We start from the raw sequence: 23,933 nt of genomic DNA on the forward strand, positions 1-23,933 counted from the left end.
CACAATTTCTCTGTCCAGGGAACTCTCCAGGCAAGAATACTGGAGTGGGTTACCATGCCCTCCTACAGGGGATCTTCCCAACCCAGGGGTTAAACTGGGGTTTCCTGCTTTACAGGCAGATTCTTTACTGTCTGAGCCACCAGGGGAAGCCTGTTTGTTTTCTTACTGTTGAGTTTTAGAAGTTCTTTGTCTATTTTGATAATAGTTCTTTGTCAGATGTGGTTTCTGCAAGTATCTTTTTCCCAGTCTGTGGTTTGTCTTATTTTCTTGATAATGTCTTTCAGAGAGCAGAATTTTAAAATTTTGATGAAGTCCAGCTTATCAGTTTCTTTCATGGGTTGTGCTTTTGGCATTGCATCTAAAAGCTATTGCCATGCTTGCTTTGGCAGCACATGTACTACAACTGAAATGATCTGAAGAAGATTAGCATGGCCCCTGCTCCAGGATGACATGCAAATTCATGAAGCATTCCATGTTTGAGAAAATTAAAAAGTCATTACCATTCCAAAGTTCATGTAGGTTTTTTCTTATGTAATCTTCTAGGGGTTTTAAAGTTTTGGGTTTTACATTTAGATCTGCTTTCCATTTTGAGTTAATTCTTGTGGAGGGTGTGATATTTGTATCTAGGTTCATTTTCTTTTATTTTTTTGCATGTGGATGTCCAGTTGTTGCAGCAACATTTGGTGAAAAGACTATTTTTGCTTCATTGTATTGCCTTTGTTTCTTTGACAAAGGTCAGTTGACTATGTGGATCTATTTCTTGGCTCTCTGGTTTGTTCCTGTTTTTTAAAAAAATAGTGCTTGCTTCTAACAGCTACATAATTAACTTATTTTTATGTTATTTTAAAATATACCATGTAAAATAGATAAGAGCAAGCTTCCCTGGTGGTTCAAATGGTAAAGAATTTGCCTGCAGTGCAGGAGACCGAGGTTCAATCACCAAGACCAGGGTCAGGAATATCCCCTGGAGCAGGGAATGGCAACCCACTCCAGTATCCTTGCCTGGAGAATTCCACGGGCAGAGGAGTCTGATGGGCTACAGTCCATGGGGTCTCAAAGAGTCGGACACAATTAAATGACCAATACTTTCACTTCACCATGTAAAATCCATAAGAGCAAGAATTTTTAAAAGCTATTGTATCCCCAGTAAAGAATAGCTTTCAGAATGTATATTGGCCTTCTGTAAAAATCTGTTGAATAAAGAAATGAATAAATAACTAAATTAGAAAGTTTTGAAAAACAATGTAATATAGGTTACAATAATACTGACTTCTTGAACTTAAAATCTTCTGTTCTTTCATGATTAGAGATATAAAAGAGGAACTTCCTTCACACTTGAAGAATATATAAAGTTTTAAATACTATACATTTTTAATTTTCAGATTCTATGCCCCAAGCTGATAAAATTTCAATTCTTGTTTTTAAGAATAAATGTAAAAGATAAAAAGATTCTGACACATAGAGAGATTTGAGTGCCACAGTGAGCCAAAAAAAAACTTATTCCACTTATTTTTTCTCCTATATCTTTGAAACTAACAAGAAAAGAGGACAGTTCTTTTCTCAAAAGAGTAGCTATTTTTCTCCTCTTTTCTTGAAAATCCCTGTGGATGATACAGAGCTTACAGAATCAGTCATCAAAGAAAGCTGTATCCTGCACTGTAAGAATTGTTTCCTTATGCCTTTGTCTCTGGAGACATTGACACATCAAGGTAAACACTTGGATCTGCATGCATGCTTAGTCTTGTCTCACTCTTTGTGACCTTTTGGACTGTATGTAGCTTCTGTTCCCAGGCTCCTCTCTCCATGGGATTCTCTAGGCAAGATTACTGGAGTGGGTTGCTGTTTCTTCCTCCAGGGGATCTTCCTGACCCAGGGATTGAACCCAAATCTCCTGTGACTGTCTCTTGCATGCAGGTGGGTTCTTTAGCTGCAGAACCATTGAGGAAACCCTCATACATTTCTGCAATAACTTGGAGCACTGGGCGTATTAAATCTACAGGCTTTTGTTTATCACACAAAGCTTCTTAATTTAAATTGTGCTTTGGTGGACATCCCCCTGTGCCTGCAAGTAAGAGGTGTGGTTTTCATAATGATAGGGGCTCCTGCAGGAAAAGCAGCCTCTGTGATAATTTAGATATAGCGAGGTTAATTTCCCTTTCTTATCATTATCCATAAATTGTATTCATGTTTCCTTTTGTTCTTGGAGACAATGTCAAATTGTAGAAGTAATGAATAAGAAATCTCTTTTGAAAGAAAAGTATTACAAGGTGATAAATGTTATTAAAATATATTTCTCAAAGGGAAATCCTTCTACATACATAATTTTGCTGAATATAAATGGTATTCTCAGGAGGCACAGTGGTAAAGACTCTGTCAGTCAATGCAGGAGATGAAAGAGACCAACATTTGATCCTCTGGAGAAGGAAATAGAAACCCACTCCAATTTGCTTGCCTTGAACATTTCATAGACAGAAGAGCCTGGCAGGCTACAGTCCACAGGGTCACAAAGAGCTGGACATGACTAAGTGACTGAATAGATTTTTCAAATTAGTATTTAAGGTCATGAGGTTATGTAGATGTACAGACTATGATTGCTAATATATTTTTAGTAATGGTAGCAGAAGAGATGAATCTGTAATGGTAAATTCAATATAATAAAAATATTTCTGTTCTTTCTTGACTGAGATTGCATTTTTACAAAATATCATTTCTGAAATGAAATTAGACCCAGATGAAATGCATTGTTTTATATTTTGGATGAATTAAACTTAAATAAGCAAGAGTTGGAGGCCCATAGTGGTTCTTTTCCCCCACTAAAGAGGAGGGAAGACCTGTGAAATGGTAGCACTACTGAAACAAGTAAAGCTATTATAATCATTGGAATTCTGCACAATTTCAGGAGAGAGAACTGAGAGCCCCATTTTATTTTTGATTGATCAATAGATTATGTTCATTCAAGCAACATTTATTAATCATCTCCTATGGGCTGAGCACAGTGCTAGGAAACAAAGATGAATACAATGAAAATCTTGGTCTCATGGAGTTCATATCTCAAAAATACAGGTATGCTTTTGGTTGGTACATTTCTTATGCAATTTGGTTTGCACTACAAACCAATATTTTTATCATATATTTTTTCTGATTATAGATATAGTATATGAAAATTCCCATACCTCTACTGCCTAAGCAATGGTAGACATTGTTTTATCTTTATAATCTTATAACTACATTAAAATATTGCTTTTTATTTAGTATCTATTTGTACATTTAATTATAGTGACTCTAACTGTTATAAGATTACATAAATAATCTATTATTTATAATTTAGGTTTCTTTTAATTTCCTGCTGTTAGGAAGATCTTTGTAAAATGTCCTAAATAATTTTTAGGATAAATTCCTATAAGTGATGCTGCTCAGTATAATCATAGGGAAATTTAAAAATCTTTTGGCAGTATTTCCAATTTGACTATATACTTTGCAAGAGCAATCTATTTTAAATTCTGCTCAGTTAGGGTCTTACATTAGCAAGAATTTTCATTTTCACTTTCATTCTGATATGTGAATTGTGTTTCATATCCTTTAGTACTCTGTGCAAAACTCAACATTTTCTTAAACATTATTCATTATCTTCTTCCTTCAATTTAGAGGATTATAGTGATGGATAAATAAAATTTTAGAGTCTAGATAATCTCTTGGAATCATAAAGTCTCTGGTTATATTCAAGTTTGGCATCTTTGTTCTTCAGTTATTGCATTTTCAGAGTTTCTATTGGGGAAGTTTTCAATCGTGTTCATGAAAAGCAATGATGCCTTGTTCAACATAACTCACTGAGGTCAATCTATACATCACACACTACCCTTGTTTTCTTGCTCTGAATATACATTTTTAGCACTGAGAATCACCAGAGAAGAAAAAAATTAAAAAAAGGAATCCTGAGTTACTTCAGTTCAATTCAACAAATGTTTCTTTAGTGTCCATGAAATATTTGACTCCATCTATTCATCTAGGTACAGATTGAAATCAGGATTGCCAGGAGAAATATCAATAACCTCAGATATGAAGAAGAGTCCACACTTATGTCAGAAAGCAAAGAAGAACTAAAGAACCTCATGATGAAATTGAAAGAGGAGACTGAAAAAGCTGGCTTAAAACTCAACATTCAGAAAACTAAGGTCATGGCATCCGGTCCCATCACTTCATGGCAAATAGATAGGGAAACAGTGGAAACAGTGACAGACTCTATTATTTTGGGCTCCAAAATCACTGCAGATGGTGACTGTAGCCATGCAGTTAAAAGACTCCTGCTCCTTGGAGGAAAAGCTATGACCAACCTAGCATATTAAAAAGCAGAGACATTACTTTGCCAACAAAGGTCCATCTAGCCAAAGCTGTGGTTTTTCCAACTGTCACGTATGGATGTGAGAGTTGGACTATAAAGAAAGCTGAGGGCTGAAGAATTGATGTTTTTGAACTGGTGTTGGAGAAGACTCTTGAGAGTCCCTTGGGCTGCAAGGAGATCCAACCAGTCCATCCCAAAGGAGATCAGTCCTGAATGTTCATTAGAAGGACTGATGTTGAAGCTGAAACTCCAACACTTTGGTCACCTGATGCAAAGAACTGATTAATTTGAAAAGACGCTGGGAAAGACTGAAGGCAGAAAGAGAAAAGGATGACAGAGGATGAGATGGTTAAATGGCATCACCAAGTCTATTGACATAAGTTTGAGCAAGCTTCTGGAGTTGGTGATGGACAGGGAAGCCTGGTGTGCTGCAGTCCATTTGGTCGCAGAGAGTCAGACAAGACTGAGTGACTAAATTGAATTGAACTGAGGTACAGATACTGTAACCATGTGAGATGAGGTCTAGTAACGTTGGGTATTGCATTTACCTATGGAATTTACTCATGGTTAGCAGAGAATTCCCAATACTTGAAATTATTTCCCACATGGTACTCTGTGCTATTTCCATATAATAATTATGGATGCATATTTTTTCACAAGAGTGAACCTGTAGTATTTAACTCAGAAAAGTAAAGCAAATAAAATATTTCATATTTTCTAGATCTATATTGGAGAAGGCAATGGCAACCCACTCTGGTACTCTTGCCTGGAAAATCCCATGGACCAAGGAGCCTGGTAGGCTGCAGTCCATGGGGTAGCTAAGAGTCAGACACGACTGAGCGATTTCATTTTCACTTTTCACTTTCATGCATTGGAGAAGGAAATGGCAACCCACTCCAGTGTTCTTGCCTGGAGAATCCCAGGGATGGGGGAGCCTGGTGGGCTGAAGTCTGTGGGGTCCAAAGGAGTCGGACACGACTGAAGTGACTTAGCAGCAGCAGGTGTAGCAGATCTATATCACCTAGAAACTGACTAATTCCCTGAATATGTCTTTCAGTTTAGTTCAGCTCAGGTCAGTCGCTTAGTCGTGTGCTACTCTTTGCGACCCCATGAATTGCAGCATGCCAGGCCTCCCAGTTAATCACCATCTCCGGAGTTCACTCAAACTCACGTCCATCGAGTCGGTGATGGCATCCAGCCTTCTCATCCTCTGTCATCACTTTTTCCTCCTGCCCCCAATCCCTCCCAGCATCAGAGTCTTTTCCAATGAGTCAACTCTTCGCATGAGGTGGCCAAAGTACTGGAGTTTCAGCTTTAGCATCATTCCTTCCAAAGAAATCCCAGGGCTGATCTCTTTCAGAATGGACTGGTTGGATCTCCTTGCAGTCGAAGGGACTCTCAACAGTCGTCTCCAGCACCACAGTTCAAAAGCATCAATTCTTCAGCGCTCAGCTTTCTTCACAGTCCAACTCTCACATCCATACATGACCACTGGAAAAACCATAGCCTTGACTAGATGGACATTTATTGGCAAAGTAATGTCTCTGCTTTTCAATATGCTATCTAGGTTGGTCATAACTTTCCTTCCAGGGAGTAAGCATCTTTTAATTTAATGGCTGCAATCCCCATTTGCAGTGATTTTGGAGCTCAAAAAATAAAGTCTGACACTGTTTCCATTATTTCCCCATCTATTTCCCATGAAGTGATGGGACCAGATGCCATGATTTTCATTTTCTGAATGTTGAGCTTGAAGCTAACTTTTCCACTCTCCTTTCACTTTCATCAAGAGGCTTTTTAGCTCCTCTTCACTTTCTGACATAAGGGTAGTGTCATCTGCGTATCTGAGGCTATTGATATTTCTCCTGGCAATCTTGATTCCAGCTTGTGCTTCTTTCAGCCCAGCCTTTTTCATGATGTACTCTGCATATGAGTTAAATAAGCAGGGTGACAATATACAGCTTTGACGCACTCCTTTTCCTATTTGGAACAAGTCTGTTGTTCCATGTCCAGTTCTAACTGTTGCTCCCTGACTTGCATACAGGTTTCTCAAGAGGCAGCTCAGGTGGTCTGGTATTCCCATCTTTTTCAGAATTTTCCACATCTTATTGTGATCCACACAGTCGAAGGCTTTGGCATAGTCAAGAAAGCAGAAATAGATGTTTTTCTGGAACTCTCTTGCTTTTTCAGTGATCCAGTGGATGTTGGCAATTTGACCTCTGGTTCCTTTGCCTTTTCTAAAACCAGCCTGAACATCTGGAAGTTCACGGTTCATGTATTGCTGAAGCCTGGTTTGGAATATTTGAGCATTACTTTACTAGTGTGTGAGATGAGTGCAATTGCGCTGTAGTTTGAGCATTCTTTGGCATTGCCTTTGTTTGGGATTGGAATGAAAACTGACCTTTTCCATTCCTGTGGCCACTGCTGAGTTTTCCAAATTTGCTTGCATATTGAGTGCAGCACTTTCACAGCATCATCTTTCAGGATTTGAAATAGCTCCACTGGAATTCCATCACCTCCACTAGCTTTGTTCATAGTGATGCTTTCTAAGGCTCACTTGACTTCACATTCTAGGATGTCTGACTCTAGGTGACTGATTATACCTTCGTGATTATCTTCATCATGAAGATCTTTTTTGTATAGTACTTCTGTGTATTCTTGCCACCTCTTCTTAATATCTTCTGCTTCTGTTAGGTCCAGACCATTTCTGTCCTTTATCAAGCCCATCTTTACATGAAATATTCCCTTGGTATCTCTAATTTTCTTGAAGAGTTCTCTAGTCTTTCCCATTCTGTTGTTTTCCTCTATTTCTTTGCATTGATCGCTGAGGATGGCTTTCTTATCTCTTCTTGCTATTCTCTGTTACTCTGCATTCAGATGCTTATATCTTTCCTTTTCTCCTTGTCTTTTTGCTTCTCTTCTTTTCACAGCTATTTGTAAGGCCTTCCCAGACAGCCAGTTTGCTTTTTGTATTTCTTTTCCATGAGGATGTTCTTGATCCCTGTCTCCTGTGCAATGTCACGAACCTCATTCCATAGTTCATCAGGCACTCTATCTATCAGATCTAGTCCCTTAAATCTATTTCTTATTTCCACTGTATAATCATAAGGGATTTGATTTGGGTCATACCTGAATGGTCTATTGCTTTTCCCTTCTTTCTTTAATTTAAGTCTGAATTTCGCAATAAGGAGCTCATGGTCTGAGCCATAGTCAGCTCCCAGTCTTGTTTTTGCTGACTGTATAGAGCTTCTCCATTTTTGGCTGCAAAGAATACAATCAATCTGATTTTGGTGTTGACCATCAGTTGTTGTCCATGTGTAGAGTCTTCTCTTGTGTTGTTGGAAGAGGGTGTTGCTGTGACCAGTGCATTCTCTTGGCAAAACTCTATTACCCTCTGCCCTGATTTATTCCATATTCTAAGACCAAATTTTCCTGTTACTCCAGGTTTTCTTGACTTCCTACTTTTGCATTCTAGTCCCCTATAATGAAAAGGACATCTTTTTTGGGTGTTAGTTCTAAAAGGTCCTGTAGGTCTTCATGGAACCATTCAACTTCAGCTTCTTCAGCATTACTGGTTGGGGCATAGTCTTGGATTACTGTGATCTTGAATGGTTTGCCTTGGAAACGAACAGAGATCATTCTGTCATTTTTGAGATTGCATCCAAGTACTGCATTTCAGACTCTTTTGTTGACCATGATGGCTACTCCATTTCTTCTAAGGGATTCCTGCCCGCAGTAGTAGATATAATGGTCATCTGAGTTAAATTCACCCATCCAGTCCATTTTAGTTCGCTGATTCCTAGAATGTTGACATTCACTCTTGCCAGCTCCTGTTTGACCACTCCCAATTTGCCTTGATTCATGGACCTAACATTCCTGGTTCCTATGCAATATCGCTGTTTACAGCATTGGACCTTGCTTCTATCACCAGTCACATCCACAGCTGGGTATTGTTTTTGCTTTGGCTTCATCCCTTCATTCTTTCAGGAGTTATTTCTCCACTGATCTCCAGTAGCATATTGGGCACCTACTGACCTGGGGAGTTTCTCTTTCAGTATCACATCATTTTGCCTTTTCATACTGTTCATAGGGTTCTCAAGGCAAGAATACTGAAGTGGTTTGCCATTACCTTCTCCAGTGGACCACATTCTGTCAGACCTCTCCCCCAGACCCACCCATCTTGGGTGGCCCCACACGGCATTGCTTAGTTTCATTGGGTTAGACAAGGCTGTGGACATTGTAGACAATCCTAGTGTGATTAGATTGACTAGTTTTCTGTGATTATGATTTCAGTGTGTCTGCCCTCTGATGCCCTCTTGCAACACCTACCGTCTTACTTGGGTTTCTCTTACCTTGGACCTAGGGTATCGGCTCACCACTGCCCCTCCTGACCTTGAATGTGGAGTTGCTCCTCTAGGCCCTCCTGCACCTTTGCAGCCACTGCTCCTTGGATGTGGGGTTAAAGACATATTTAAAGAATATGTCTTTAAAGTTGGTTAAATGGAGTCAATACATGGAGGTTTTTGCTACAGTCACTTTGAATCACCATGAAACTCTATGGATGTCATTCCAGGAGAATATGATGAAAGCTCAGTGTGGGTAAACTTAAGAAAGAAATTCAAAACTGATTTAAGAGACAGAAAGGAAATGTTTCTATCAACAAACAGAAATCAAGTTGTTTTTTTTTTAAACCTTGAATTGACTGTTTTAAGTGAATCTGGTGTTCTGCAGCTTATTCAGTAGAAATTGAGAGTATAAAAAGATATATTCTGAGATATATTTGTACTCTTATCAGATATTAGGGTGCTGATGTCTCATTTAGTGTAGTGATATTGACTATAGTGAATTATATATATATATTATATATTATATATAGTGAATATTATATATATTATATATATAGTGAATATTATATGTATATATTTTATTTCTTTTTTCCTTCCTTCATTTTTGTATTACATCTAGTAAGGAAGCCTCATCACATCAGAATTCTGCTCAGAAAACTCCTGGTGAGGGACACACTGCCAAACACAGACTGAGTGTGTATGCCAGATTGAAATCTCCATGTAATTTTTGTCATGCTGCATAATAAGCTGGCAGCTAAAAGGGGGCTCAAGCAGATTGCCTTTCCTCCCTTCTATTTGCAGTTATTCCTTAGGAGATTGTTCTTTATCTTTGGATGGAGCCGAATTCCAAATATTTATCTCCCTTTCCAAATAATATTTTGAAAAAATTCCATTCACTCTGTCAGACATACAACCCTCTGAATTATCAGCTCTGGCCTGAAATTACATTCTCCCACTTTTTAAAGATGCACAGAATAGCATGGCCATAAATATACTGACTTAAAACTCTCCTTTAAATAGGAGAAAACTCATTCTTACCTCAAATGGTTTTCAGCAGTGTCTTCTGTCTGAAAGAGTATTTGAATGCAAGAAGACCGTTGCCAAATAACTAGATGTGTGTGTGTGTGTGTGTGTGTGTGTGTGTCTGCTAACAGTATCCAGATATTGCTAGAACTCTTAAGATTAATTCTGTCTTTTAACTAGAGGAGAAAAAATAGCTGCTAAAGAACATATCATTGTAAGTGCACTTTTTGATAGAAAACATATATTTTTGTCTATTAAACTCACAACTTAATATCATTGTTTGTTAGGAGCAGAAAGACATGAAACTGTTGATTAACAACTTTTGCATATCTGTATCATAACAGTAGTATAAGTTGAAGCTGTGTCTTAAGAAAGTTGTGGTTTAGTGGAAAAAAGTTCAGGGCTCCTAAATGAACAATGGCCAAAGGAGCCAATTATCTTTAAATTGTTTGGTATAGTAGGAAGAATACTTCCATCTTTTTTTCACGGAAAGCATTTTTAGTCAAGCCTAATATCACCATTTCAAACTAGTCTTTGCTTTTCCTGGACCCTGAGTGACTTTGGGTCAAATCCTGGCATTGCTGTAGTGCTCATGATTTGGGGCAAGTTACACAATTTCCTGAGAGTTGTTTTATTTGTTGTTGTTGTTCAGTTGCTTAGTCACATCTGACTCTTTGTGACCCAGTGGACTTTAGCATGCCAGGCTTCCCTGTCCTTTACTCTCTCCTGGACTTTGCTCAAACTCATGTCCATTGAGTTGGGTATGCCATTCAACCACCTCATCCTCTTTCACCCCCTTCTCCTCCTGCCCTCAATCTTTCCCAGCATTAGGGTCTTTTCTAATGAGTCAGCTCTTCACATCAGGTGGCTGAAGTATTGGAGCTTCATTTCAGCATCAGTCCTTCCAGTGAATATTGAGGATTTATTAGAGGAAATAATGCATAGTGTGAGGTTTCACTGAGTATATGTGAAAAAAATGTTAAATTTGTTAGATTTAAGAAATCTAAGACTTAGTGGTTTACTTATTCTATCATTCGAACTAGAGAGCTACCAGTTGGACACTGGTGCCTTTTCACATATTTTACCCTCATTAAGAATTACTGAGCTTCCTCATCTTGGTAAAGGACATCTATGAAAACCCTATAGGCAACATTACACTTACTGGTGAAAGACAACTCTTTTTCTTAAGATCCAGAACAAGACAAGGATGTCTACTCTCACCACTTCTATTCAACATTGTACTGAGGATTTTAAATAGGACAGAACAGTAAGATGGGAAAAAGAAAAGCAGACAGATTGGAAAAGAAGAATTAAAACTATCTTCATTTGCAGTGGATATGATCTTATTATAGACAACCCTAAAGCATCACTATGAACAAAGCTAGTGGAGGTGATGGAATTCTAGTTGAGTTGTTTCAAATCCTGAGAGATGATGCTGTGAAAGTGCTGCATTCAATGTGTCAGCAAATTTGGAAAGCTCATCAGTGGCCACAGGACTGGAAAAGGTCAGTTTTCATTCCAATCCCAAAGAAAAGCAATAACAAAGAATGCTCAAACTACCACACAACTGCACTAATCTCACACACTAATAAAGTAATGCTCAAAATTCTCCAAGCCAGGCTTCAGCAGTACGTGAACCGTGAACTTCCAAATGTTCCATCTGGTTTTAGAAAAGGCAGAGGAACAAGAGATCAAATTTCCAACATCCGCTGGATCATGGAAAAAGCAAGAGAGTTCCAGAAAAACATCTATTTCTGCTTTATTGACTATGCCAAAACCCTTGACTGTGTGGGTCAGAATAAACTGTGGAAAGTTCTGAAAGAGATGGGAATACCAGACCACCTAACCTCCCTCTTGAGAAACCAATATGCGGGTCAGGAAGCAACAGTTAGGAAGTGGACATGGAACAACAGACTGGTTTCAAATAGGAAAAGGAGTACGTCAAGGCTGCATATTGTCACCCTGCTCATTTAACTTATATGCAAGGTTCATCATGAGAAATGCTGGGCTGGAAGAAGCATAAGCTGGAATCAAGATTGCCAAGAGAAATATCAATAACCTCAGATATTCAGATAACACTAACTTTATGTCAGAAAGTGAAGAGGAACTAAAAAGCCTCTTGATGAAAGTGAAAGAGGAGAGCGGAAAAGTTGGCTTAAAGCTCAACATTCAGAAAACGAAGATCATGGCATCTGGTCTCATCATTTCATGGGAAATAGATGGGGAAACAGTAGAAACAGTGTCAGACTTTATTTTGGGGGGATCCAAAGTCACTGCAAATGGTGATTGTAGCCATGAAATTAGAAGATGCTTACTCCTTGGAAGGAAAGTTATGACCAACCTAGATAGTATATTCAAAAGCAGAGACATTACTTTGCCTACCAAGTTCCGTCTAGTCAAGGCTATGGTTTTTCCTGTGGTCATGTATGGATGTGAGAGTTGGACTGTGAAGAAGGCTGAGAGCAGAAAAATTGATGCTTTTGAACTGTGTTGCTGGAGAAGACTCTTGAGAGTCCTTTGGACTGCAAGGAGATCCAACCGGTTCATTCTAAAGGAGATCAGCCCTGTGTGTTCTTTGGAAGGACTGATGCTAAAGCTTACTGGTGAAAGACAATTCCAGTACTGTGGCCACCTCATCTGAAGAGTTGACTCATTGGAAAAGACTCTGATGCTAGGAGGGATTAGGGGCAAGAAGAGAAGGAGACGACAGAGGATGAGATGGCTCGATGGCATCACCTGCTCAATGGACAAGAGTTTGGGTGAACTTCAGGAGTTGGTGATGGACAGGGAGGCCTGAAGTGCTGCAATTCATGGGATCACAAAGAGTCGGACACAACTGAGCGACTGAACTGAACTGATGTAATTTAAATAAAAATGGATCAAAGAACTAGGTGTAAGAACTAAAACTATTAAACTCTTAGGAGAAAACATAGGCATAAATCTTGCAATTTTGAATTAGTGGTTTCTTAACTGTTACATAAGAAGTGCAAACAATAGAAGGAAAGAGAAGCAACTGGATTAAAAAATTTATGTTTCAAAGTATACTGTGAAGAAATTAAAAAGACAAATCATAAAATGGGAGAAAATATTTTCAAATCATATATTTGATAAAAGACTAAAATATGTAAAGAACTAGATGCATGTAAGTATATATCTAGAATATGTCAAGAATTCTTGCAAAAAACAATAAAAAAGCAAATAACTCAATTAATAATGGACAAAGGCTATGGATATTCCTTCGGATGCAAATGGCCAATAAACACATGAAAAATGCTCAGTGTCTTTAGTCATCAGTTCAGTCGCACAGTCATGTCCGAATCTTTGTGACCCCATGAATCGCAGCATGCCAGGCCTCCCTGTCCATCACCAACTCCCAGAGTTTATCTAAACCCATGTCCATTGAGTCGGTGATGCCACTGAGCCATCTCATCCTCTGTCGTCCCCTTCTTCTCCTGCCCTCAATCTTTCCCAGCATCAGGATGTTTTCAAATGAATCAACTTTTCGCATTAGGTGGGCAAAGTATTGGAGTTTCAGCTTCAACATCAGTCCTTCCAATGAATACCCAGGACTGATCTCCTTTAGGAAAGACTGGTTAGATCTCCTTGAAGTCCAAGGGACTCTCAAGAGTCTTCTCCAACACCACAGTTCAAAAGCATCAATTCTTCAGCACTCAGCTTTCTTTATAGTCCAACTCTCACATCCATACAGGACTACTGTAAAAACCATAGCCTTGACTAGACGGACCTTTGTTGACAAAATAATGTCTATGCTTTTTAATATGCAGTCTAGGTTGGTCATAACTTTCCTTCCAAGGAGTAAGCATCTTTTAATTTCATGGCTGCAAACACCATCTGCAGTGATTTTGGAACCCCCCCCCCCCCCCACCAAAAGTCAGTCACTGTTTCCACTGTTTCCCCATCTATTTGCCATAAAGTAATGGGACTGGATGCCACGATCTTTGTTTTCTTAATGTTGAGCTTTAAGCCAACTCTTTCCCTCTCCTCTTTCAATTTCATCAAGAGTCTCTTTAGTTCTTCACTTTCTGCTATAAAGTTGGTGTCATCTGCATATATGAGATTATTGATATTTCTCCTGGCAATCTTGATTCCAGCTTGTGCTTCCTCCAGCCAGCATGTCTCATGATGTACTCTGCATATAACTTGAATACATCATCAGAGAAGTGCAAAAAAGGAAAAAGCGCAATAAGATATTACTTCACACCTAGTAGGATGGCTGCAACAAAAATGACAGATTATAGCTGTTGGTGAGAATGTGGAGAAATCACAGCCTGCATATACTGCTAGTAGGAATGTAAAATGGCACAGTCTCTTTGGAAAACAGTTTAGAAAATCATCAGAATGTTAAATATGAAGTTGCAGTATGAACCAACAATTTTACTCATAGGTATATGCCAAAGGAAATAAAAACATACACACATGCAAAAAGTTGTACCTGAATGCTCACAGAAGTATTATTCCTAAAAGCCAAAAAATTGAAACAACAACCCAAATGTCTTTGACCACTTTCTTAAGAAAATGTGGCATGGTATATTTATATGATGGAATATTATTTGGCAATGAAAAGAAATTGAATAGTGATAGATGCTAATGGACCTTGAAAACATTACGCTAAGTGGAAAGAAACTGATCACAGAAGACCGTATTTTGTCTGATTTTATTTATATGAAATAAACAGAATAAGCAAATTTATAGAGACACAACGTAGGTTACTGGTTGCCTAGGGCCAAAAGGGATTGAAGGGAATGGAGAATAAGTTGATTATAATTGGGATGATGGTTGTACAGTTATGTTAATACACTAAAAACCTTAAATGGATGAATTGCATGGCAAGTGAATTATATCTCAATAAAACTCTTAAAAATAGAATTGAGTGTAAGTGGCCTTTAGCTTGTGTGGCATAAAAACATTCTAAATCAGAACACGCTTCCTACAAAAAGGAAGCATATTTAGATAGAACATATCTAGTTGGAATAAATGACACCAAAAGCAGTTGAGTTTGGAGCATTTTCTGTTTGGCTAGAGTAGCTATTTGAGCTAAAGCAAAAAAAAAAAAAAATGGACCAGAAAGTCAAGTTAACCTGCAATCAATTTACTAGGAATTTTATATATTGCCAGGAATATAGGAGAAAATAAATTTTATACACAGAGACACACATATATATACATATACACATATATATGTATATATATATAACTGTATATTGTGCCTTTATATGTTTTATTATTATTTTTAAATTTGGATAATTTTAGTATTTTGAGTTGAATATTTCAGTTATTTAAAAGTCTTTAATTTATATACTGTAGTGATCATGAAGAGAAAAATGGAATTCAGTATGTGAGTTGTATGTATGTGTCTTTGTTTATATACATATATATGTATATATATATATCTGTATAAAGTTTACTTCACATGATGAATGAGTTAATGATCAGCTTCTTACATTTTCAATAGTGTCATTTTATTTTATATTTTATGGTTCTGAACAGTAACACAAATCTAATAAACTACTTTTTGCTTAAGACAGCTTCAGTCAAAAGTGCCTATCATTTGCACTGAAATGAACCCAATTTTACATTTTGTGGGAAATCCTCATTATATTGAATAATTGATTTTTATCAAAAAAGTATAGTTTTTTAGAAGTATATCTGGATGTTATGGACATTGGTTAATTCTTTAAAATATCCCTTTTGAATTACAATTTAAGAAATCTTATTTTATTTTTATCATTTTTTCTTAGAATATTCTTTTCCTCCAGTACAGAAAACGATTGATGTACTTTAATTAAGGCTTTACAAATTGTGAGAAAGTAGATGGAAGTAGGACTCAATGCCTTTGGAAACAAAGATCCTACTGCATTTTACATTTCCATCTTTGATTTATTGCTTGAACAAAAGTAGGACCTGGAATTGTCACAATCTTTGTATGCGAGCTTATTCACTCAGTCGTGTCTGACTCTTTTGAAACTCCATAGACTATAATTCTCCAGACTCCTCTGTCCACGGGATTTTCCAGGCCACTGGAAAACTGGAGTGGGTTGCCATTTCCTTCTCCAGGAGATCTCCCCAACTTAGGGATTGAACTCACTTGTGTCCTGCATTGGCAAGCAGATTCATTACCACTGTGGCACCTGGGAAGCCCCCAGTCACAATCTTTAGGCATCCACAAAGCTTCAGAAAGAGAATAAGAGACATAAATGAAATTTTAGTTGTATCTTGACTTACAGGTGATGTAAATCTTGCAGTCTCAAAGAAGGGCAATGCCAAAGAATGCACAATTGCACTCATTTTGGATGTTAGCAAGGTGATGCTCAAGATCCTTCAAGCTAATTGAGAAATTGAAGATGCACAAGGTAGGTTTAGAAAAAGCAAAGGAACCAGAGATCAAATAGCTCTAACATCCACTGGATCATAGAAAAAGCAAGAAGATTCCAGAAAAACATCTGCTTCATTGACTACGCTAAAGCCTTTGACTGTGTGTATCACAGCAAAGTGTGGAAAATTCTTAAAGAGATGAGAATACCAGGCCACCTTACCTGCCTCCTGAGAAATCTATATGAAGGTCAAAAAGCAACAGTTAGAACCAGACATGGAACAATGGAGTGGTCTCAAATTGGGAAAAGAGTATGTCAAGGCTGTATATTGTCACCCTGTTTATTTAACTTCTATGCAGAGTTCATCATGGGAAATACTAGGCTTGATGAATCACAAGCTGGAATCAAGGTTTCCAGGAAAAATATCAACCAACTACAGGTATGCAGATGACATTAATACCACTCTAATGGAAAAAAGCAAAGAGGAACTAGAAAGCCTCTTGATGAGGGTGAAAAAGAAGAGTGAAAAAGCCAGCTTAAAACTCAACATAAAAAACAAAGATCATGGCATCTGGTCCCATCACTTCATGACAAATAGAAGGGGGAAAAGTGGAAACAGTGAAAGATTTTATTTTTTTGGAATCCAAAATCACTGTGGATAGTGACTGCAGCCATAAAAATTAAAAGGCATTTGCTCCTTGGAAGGAAAGCCATGACAAACCTAGACAGCATAGTAAAAAACATAGATATTACTTTGCCGACAAGATATGTTATAGTCAAACTTTGGTTTTTCCAGTAGTCATGTATGGATGTGAAAATTATACCATAAAGAAGGTTGAGAACTTAGGAATTGATGTGTTTGAAGTGTGGTGCTGGAGAAGACTCTTGAGAGTCCCTTGGACTGCAAGATCAAACCAGTTAATCCAAAGGAAATCAGCCCTAAATATTCATTGGAAGGACTGATGGTGAAGCTGAAGCTCCAATATTTTGGGCACCTGAGTAGAAGAGCTGACTCATTGGAAGAGACCCAGATGCTGGTAAAAACTGAGGGCAGGAGGAGAAAGAGCTAACAGAGGACGAGGTGTTTAGATGGTATGACCAACTCAATCGACATGAATCTGAGCAAACTCCAGGACATAATGAAGGACCAGGAAGCCTGATGTGCTGCAGTGCATGGGTAGTTAAGAGTTGGCGACGACTTAGCAATTGAACAGCAATGAGTATTCAGTTCAGTTCAGTTCAGTTCAGTCACTCAGCTGTGTCCGACTTATTGCGACCCAAGGACTGCAGCATGCCAGGCCTCCCTGTCTATCACTAATTCCCGGAGTTTGCTCAAGCTCATATCTGACAAAACGTGGTCCATTGGAGAAGAGTATGGCAAACCACTTCAGTATTCTTGCCTTGAGAACCCCATGAACAGTATGAAAAGGCAAAATGAGGAAAGTATGAAAAGGCAAACAGGCAAAATGGTTGTCTGAGGAGGCCTCACAAATAGCTGAGAAAAGAAGAGACATGAAAGGCAAAGGAGAAAAGATATACCCATTTGAATGCAGAGTTCCAAAGAATAGCAAGGAGAAATAAGAAAGCCTTCCTCAGTGATCAGTGCAAAGAAATAGAGAAAAACAACAGAGTTTGCTTCAAGAAAATGAGAGATACCAAGGGAATATTTCATGCAAAGATGGGCTCCACTAAGGACAGAAATGATATGGACCTAACAGAAACAGAAGATATTAAGAAGAGGTGGCAAGAATACACAGAAGAACAACAGGTGTTATCAAGCTCTTATTTCAGAGATCTTCTACATATTGGCTTATTCACTTCTGAAAAAGGTAGTTGCAGTCAAAGAAGGAAAGTGCCCAGTGATCCCTGTTAAGCTTTGTCCACTTAGCACAGGAATTTGTATACAGCCACAGACTGACTCAATGGTGAGGGGAATTTAGTATCAGACACTTAAACAGACTTCAATACTAATCATCCTGATTTAAGATTTGGCATTCTCTTGTGGTTGATGAAACTGAAGCTCATTCTCATCACTCCCTTCTGCAGTTTTCATTTTTTATTAATATTTATCACTATTTATCATGTGCCCTGGTTCTATTGTGCAGGGACTGTTACCCAGGCTAACATTGACTGGACTTTTGAAAATCTCATCCCTTTCTTGAGCCTTCCTTCTCTCCAATTAGACTGTGGTATAGTCTAGTCAAGGCTACCGTTTTTCCAGTGGTCATGTATGGATATGAGAGTTGAACTGTGAAGAAGGCTGAGTGCCGAAGAATTGATGCTTTTGAACTGTGGTGTTGGAGAAGACTCTTGAGAGTCCCTTGGATTGCAAGGAGATCCAACCAGTCCATTCTAAAGGAAATCAGTCCTGCGTGTTCTTTGGAAGGACTGATGCTAAAGCTGAAACTCCAATACTTGACCACCTCATGTGAAGAGTTGACTCATTGGAAAAGACTCTGATGCTGGGAGGGATTGGGGGCATGAGGAGAAGGGGACGACAGAGGATGAGATGGCTGGATGGCATCACTGACTCAATGGTGATTGCCGTGAGCCAGTGTGAGGAACTCCGCCCATGGCAAAGGTCATGAGCAAGGAGGCTTCAGCATATGCAAAGGCGGGATCAAGCCTCAGGAAACCCCCTGTTCCTGAGCATCTACCCCCAAAACCAGAGTCTGCACACTTTACTGTTTTATGCTCTCACCTACACCTCTGACTTTATGGGGGGCTCGCCCCCATCACCTCTCTACAGCTTCAGTTAATAAAAATTCCTGGGTGTGACAAGAGTGTTTCAACTTACGAACTCCTCTGAAGGTTATCTAGTCTGCCTGTACAGGTTCATCCAGCCACATGTGATTGTTTACAGCCTCCCAACCGTGAGAGGCACGCGATGCTGTAAACTTCCTAAATACAGATTCTTTTGAGAAGTTAGAAAATTATTAGTATAGTATAGTGGGTTGATTAGAAATTATATTGGTGAAGGGTTTTTCATTTGTTGAGCCAATATTTGCTGCTAAATTCCCTGCCCTTATAATGAATATAATTAGCATATAGAAGAAAGAAGTATTAACCTTTAAGATTAACCATGTTAACCTTAGGCTAAGTAAATTCCTTTCTTAGTTGTAACCCACTACACCCTCACCCTATAGGAATGCAACTGTATCTGGTAACTTCAGAGGATGGTGCCTGGTTTAAGAAAAATCACCCTTAGAAAATAAGTTTTTTGGTTATCAGAAAGAAAGGACCATGAAATGTCAGCAGGCCTCATGGCCAGAAGATAATATAAAACCCCTAAAGAAATCCTGAAAGATGATGCTGTGAAAGAGCCAGCAAATTTGGACAACTCAGCAGTGGCCATAGGACTGGAAAAGGTCAGTTTTCATTCCAATCCCAAAGAAAGGCAATGCCAAAGAATGCTCAAACTATGGCACAATTGCACTCATTTCACACGCTAGTAAAGTAATGCTCAAAATTCTTCAAGCCAGGCTTCAGCAATACATGAACCGTGAACATCCAGATGTTCAAGCTGGTTTTAGAAAAGGCAGAGGAACCAGAGATCAAATTGCCAACATCTGCTGGATAATGAAAAAAGCAAGAGAGTTTCAGAAAAACATCTATTTCTGCTTTATTGACTATGCCAAATCCACTGACTGTGTGGATCACAATAAACTGTGAAAAATTCTGAAAGAGATGGGATTCCTGACTACCTGACCTGCATCTTGAGAAACATATATACAGGTCAGGAAGCAACAGTTAGAACTGGACATGGAACAATAGACTGGTTCCAAATCGGAAAAGGAGTATGTCAAGGCTGTATATTGTCACCCTGCTTATTTAACTTATATGCAGAGTTCATCATGAGAAACGCTGGGCTGGAAGAAATACAAGCTGAAATCAAGATTACCGGGAGAAATATCAATAACCTCAGAAATGAAGATGATACAACCCTTATGTCAGAAAGTGAAAGGAACTAAAAAGCCTCTTGATGAAAATGAAAGAGCAGAGTGCAAAAGTTGGCTTAACGCTCAACATTCAGAAAATGAAGATCATGGCATCTGGTCCCATCACTTCATGGGAAATAGATGGGGAAACAGTGTCAGACTTTATTTTTGGGGGCACCAAAGTCACTGCAAAAGGTGATTGCAGCCATGAAATTAAAAGACGCTTACTCCTTGTAAGGAAAGTTATGACCAACCTAGAGAGCATATTCAAAAGCAGAGACATTACTTTGCCTATCAAGTTCCGTCTAGTCAAAGTTACGGTTTTTCGAGTGGTCATGTATGGATGTGAGAGTTGGACTGTGAAGAAAGCTGAGCACCGAAGAATTGATGCTTTTCAACTGTGGTGTTGGAGAAGACTCTTGAGAGTCCCTTAGTTTGCAAGGAGATCCAACCCGTCCATTCTAAAGAGATCAGTCCTGAGTGTTGTTTGGGAGGACTGATGCTAAAGCTGAAACTCCAATACTTGACCACCTCATTTGAAGAGATGACTCATTGGAAAAGACTCTGATGCTGGGAGGGATTGGGGGCATGAGGAGAAGGGGACGACAGAGGATGAGATGGCTGGATGGCATCACTGACTCGATGGACAAGAATTTGGGTGAACTCTGGGAGATGGTGATGGACAGTGCAGCCTGGCATGCTGCACTTCATGGTAGCAAAGAGTCTGACACGACCGAGTGACTGAACTGACTGACTGAACACTTTTTTTCTTTTTTACAGGTTCTCATCATATGTTATTTTTGTTTTTTACTTTACAGTATTGTATTGGTTTTGCCATAGATCAACATGATTCTGCCACTAGTGTACATGTGTTCCCAATCCTGAACCCCCCTCCCACTTCCCTCCCTGTACCATTCCTCTGGGTCATCCCAGTGCACCAGCCCCAAGCATCCTGTATCATGCATTGAACCTAGATTGGTGATTCGTTTCTTACATAATATTATACATGTTTCAATGCCATTCTTCCAAATCATCCCACCCTCTCCTTCTCCCACAGAATCCAAAAGACTGTTCTATACATCTGTGTCTTTTTTGCTATCTCACATACAGGGTTATCATTACCATCTTTCTAAATTCCATATATATGTGTTAGTATACTGTATTGGTGTTTTTCTTTCTGGCTTACTTCACTCTGTATAATAGGCTCCAGTTTCATCCACCTCATTAGAACTGATCCAAATGTTTTCTTTTTATTGGCTACATAATACTCCATTGTGTATATGTACCTCACCTTTCTTATCTGTTCATCTGCTGATGGACATCTAGGTTGCTTCCATGTCCTGGCTCTTATAAACTGTGCTGTGATGAATATTGGGGTACACGTGTCTCTTTCAATTCTGGTTTCCTTGGTGTGTGTACCCAGCAGTGGGATTGCTGGGTCATAAGGCAGTTCTATTTCCAGTTTTTTAAGGAATCTCCACACTGATCTCCATAGTGGCTGTACTAGTTTGCATTCCAACCAACAGTGCAAGAGGGTTACCTTTTCTCCACACCCTCTCCAGCATTTATTGCTTGTAGACTTTTGGATCGCAGCCATTCTGACTGGTGTGAAATGGTACCTGATTGTGGTTTTGCTTTGCATTTCTCTGATAATGAATGATGTGGAGCATCTTTTCATGTGTTTGTTAGCCATCTGTATGTCTTCTTTGGAGAAATGCCTATTTAGTTCTTTGGCCCATTTTTCGATTGGGTGGTTTATTTTTCTGGAATTGAGCTGCATAAGCTGCTTGTATATTTTTGAGATTAGTTGTTTGTCAGTTGCTTCATTTGCTATTAATTTCTCCTGTTCTGCAGGCTGTCTTTTCGCCTTGCTTATAGTTTCCTTTGTTGTGCAGAAGCTTTTAAGTTTAATTAGGTCCCATTTATTTATATTTGCTCTTATTTCCAATATTCTGGGAGGTGAGTCATAGAGGATCCTATTGTGATGTATGTCGGAGAGTGTTTTGCCTATGTTCTCCTCTAGGAGTTTTATAGTTTCTGGTCTTACATTTAGATCTTTAATCCATTTTGAGTTTTTTTTGTGTATGGTGTTAGAAAGTATTCTAGTTTCATTCTTTTACAATTGGTTGACCATTTTCCCAGCACCGCTTGTTAAAGAGATTGTCTTTAACCCATTGTATATTCTTGCCTCTTTGTCAAAGGTAAGGTGTCCATAGGTATGTGGATTTATCTCTGGGCTTTGTATTTTGTTCCATTAATTTATATTTCTGTCTATGTGCCAATACCGTACTGTCTTGATGACTGGCTTTGTAGTAAAGCCTGAAATCAAGCAGGTTGATTCCTCCAGTTCCATTCTTCTTTCTCAAGATTGCTTTGGCTATTCGAGGTTTTTGGTATTTCCATACAAATTGTAAAATTTTTTTGTTTCAGCTCTGTGAAAAATACCACTGGTAGCTTGATAGGATTGCATTGAATCTATAGATTGCTTTGGGTAGTATACTCATTTTCACTATATTGATTCTTCCAATCCATGAACATGGTATATTTCTCCATCTATTAGCATCTTCTTTGATTTCTTTCACCAGTGTTTTATAATTTTCTATATGTGTCTTATTTTCTTTAGGTAGATATATCCCTCCGTATTTTATTCTTTTTGTTGCAATGATGAATGGAATTGTTTCCTTAATTTCTTTTTCTATTTTCTCTTTATTAGTGTGTAGGAATGCAAGGGATTTCTGTGTGTTGATTTTATATCCTGCAACTTTACTATATTCATTGATTAGCTCCAGTAATTTTCTGGTGGAGTCTTTAGGGTTTTATCTTACTTAATGAGTAAAATGTTATTTTTTTGCTCATTATGCTATTTTGTCCTTAGTTTAGTTCATCATTGTTGTTTGGTGTGAACTTCTAAATTTTATCAGTATTAGTGGAGAAGGAAATGGCAACTCATTCCAGCATTCTTGCCTAGAGAATCCTGTGGACAGAGGAGCTTGGTGGGCTGCTGTCCATAGGGTCACTTAGAGTCAGACATGACTGAATCAACTTAGCATGCATTCATGTGTTGGAGAAGGAAATGGCAACCCACTTCCATATTCTTGCTTGGAGAATCCCAGAGATGGAAGAACCTGGTGGGCTGCCATCTATGGGGTTGCACAGAGTTGGGCATGACTGAAGCAAGTTAGCAGTAGCAAGTCAATGGTTCAGTTCAGTTCAGTCGCTCAGTCGTGTCCCACTCTTTGAGACCCCATGAATTGCAGCACGCCAGGCCTCCCTGTTCATCACCAACTCCCGGAGTTCACTCAGATTCATGTCCATCAAGTCGGTGATGCCATCCAGCCATCTCATCCTCGGTCGTCCCCTTCTCCTCCTGCCCCCAATCCCTCCCAGCATCAAAGTTTTTTCCAATGAGTCAACACTTCGCATGAGGTGGCCAAAGTTTCAGCTTTAGCATCATTCCTTCCAAAGAAATCCCAGGGTTGATCTCCTTCAGAATGGACTGGTTGGATCTTCTTGCTGTCCAAGGGACTCTCAAGAGTCTTCTCCAACACTGCAGTTCAAAAGCATCAATTCTTTGGTGCTCAGCCTTCTTCACAGTCCAACTCTCACATCCATACATCACCACTGGAAAAACCATAGCCTTGACTAGACGGACCTTAGTCAGCAAAGTAATGTCTCTGCTTTTGAATATACTATCTAGGTTGGTCATAACTTTTCTTCCAAGGAGTAGGCGTCTTTTAATTTCATGGCTGCAAATACCATCTGCAGTGATTTTGGAGCCCAGAAAAATAAAGTCTGACACTGTTTCTACTGTTTCCCCATCTATTTCCCATTTAGTGATGGGACCAGATACCATGATATTCGTTTTCTGAATATTGAGCTTTAAGCCAACATTTTCACTCTTGTCTTTCACTTTCATCAAGAGGCTTTTTAGTTCATCTTCACTTTTTGCCATAAGGGT

The 23,933-nt window shown here is 38.7% G+C and overlaps 1 non-coding gene across 1 annotated transcript; it reads left to right on the forward strand.

The window, feature by feature from the left end:
* The first annotated feature begins 377 nt into the window (after positions 1-377).
* LOC138431562 (U6 spliceosomal RNA) lies at positions 378-480 on the forward strand. Its single transcript, XR_011253729.1, has one exon. It is a non-coding gene; the product is annotated as a U6 spliceosomal RNA (small nuclear RNA).
* Positions 481-23,933: the final 23,453 nt, after the last annotated feature.

The sequence above is a fragment of the Ovis canadensis genome, chromosome 1 (genome assembly GCF_042477335.2).
Source record: "Ovis canadensis isolate MfBH-ARS-UI-01 breed Bighorn chromosome 1, ARS-UI_OviCan_v2, whole genome shotgun sequence".
NCBI lineage: Eukaryota > Metazoa > Chordata > Mammalia > Artiodactyla > Bovidae > Ovis > Ovis canadensis.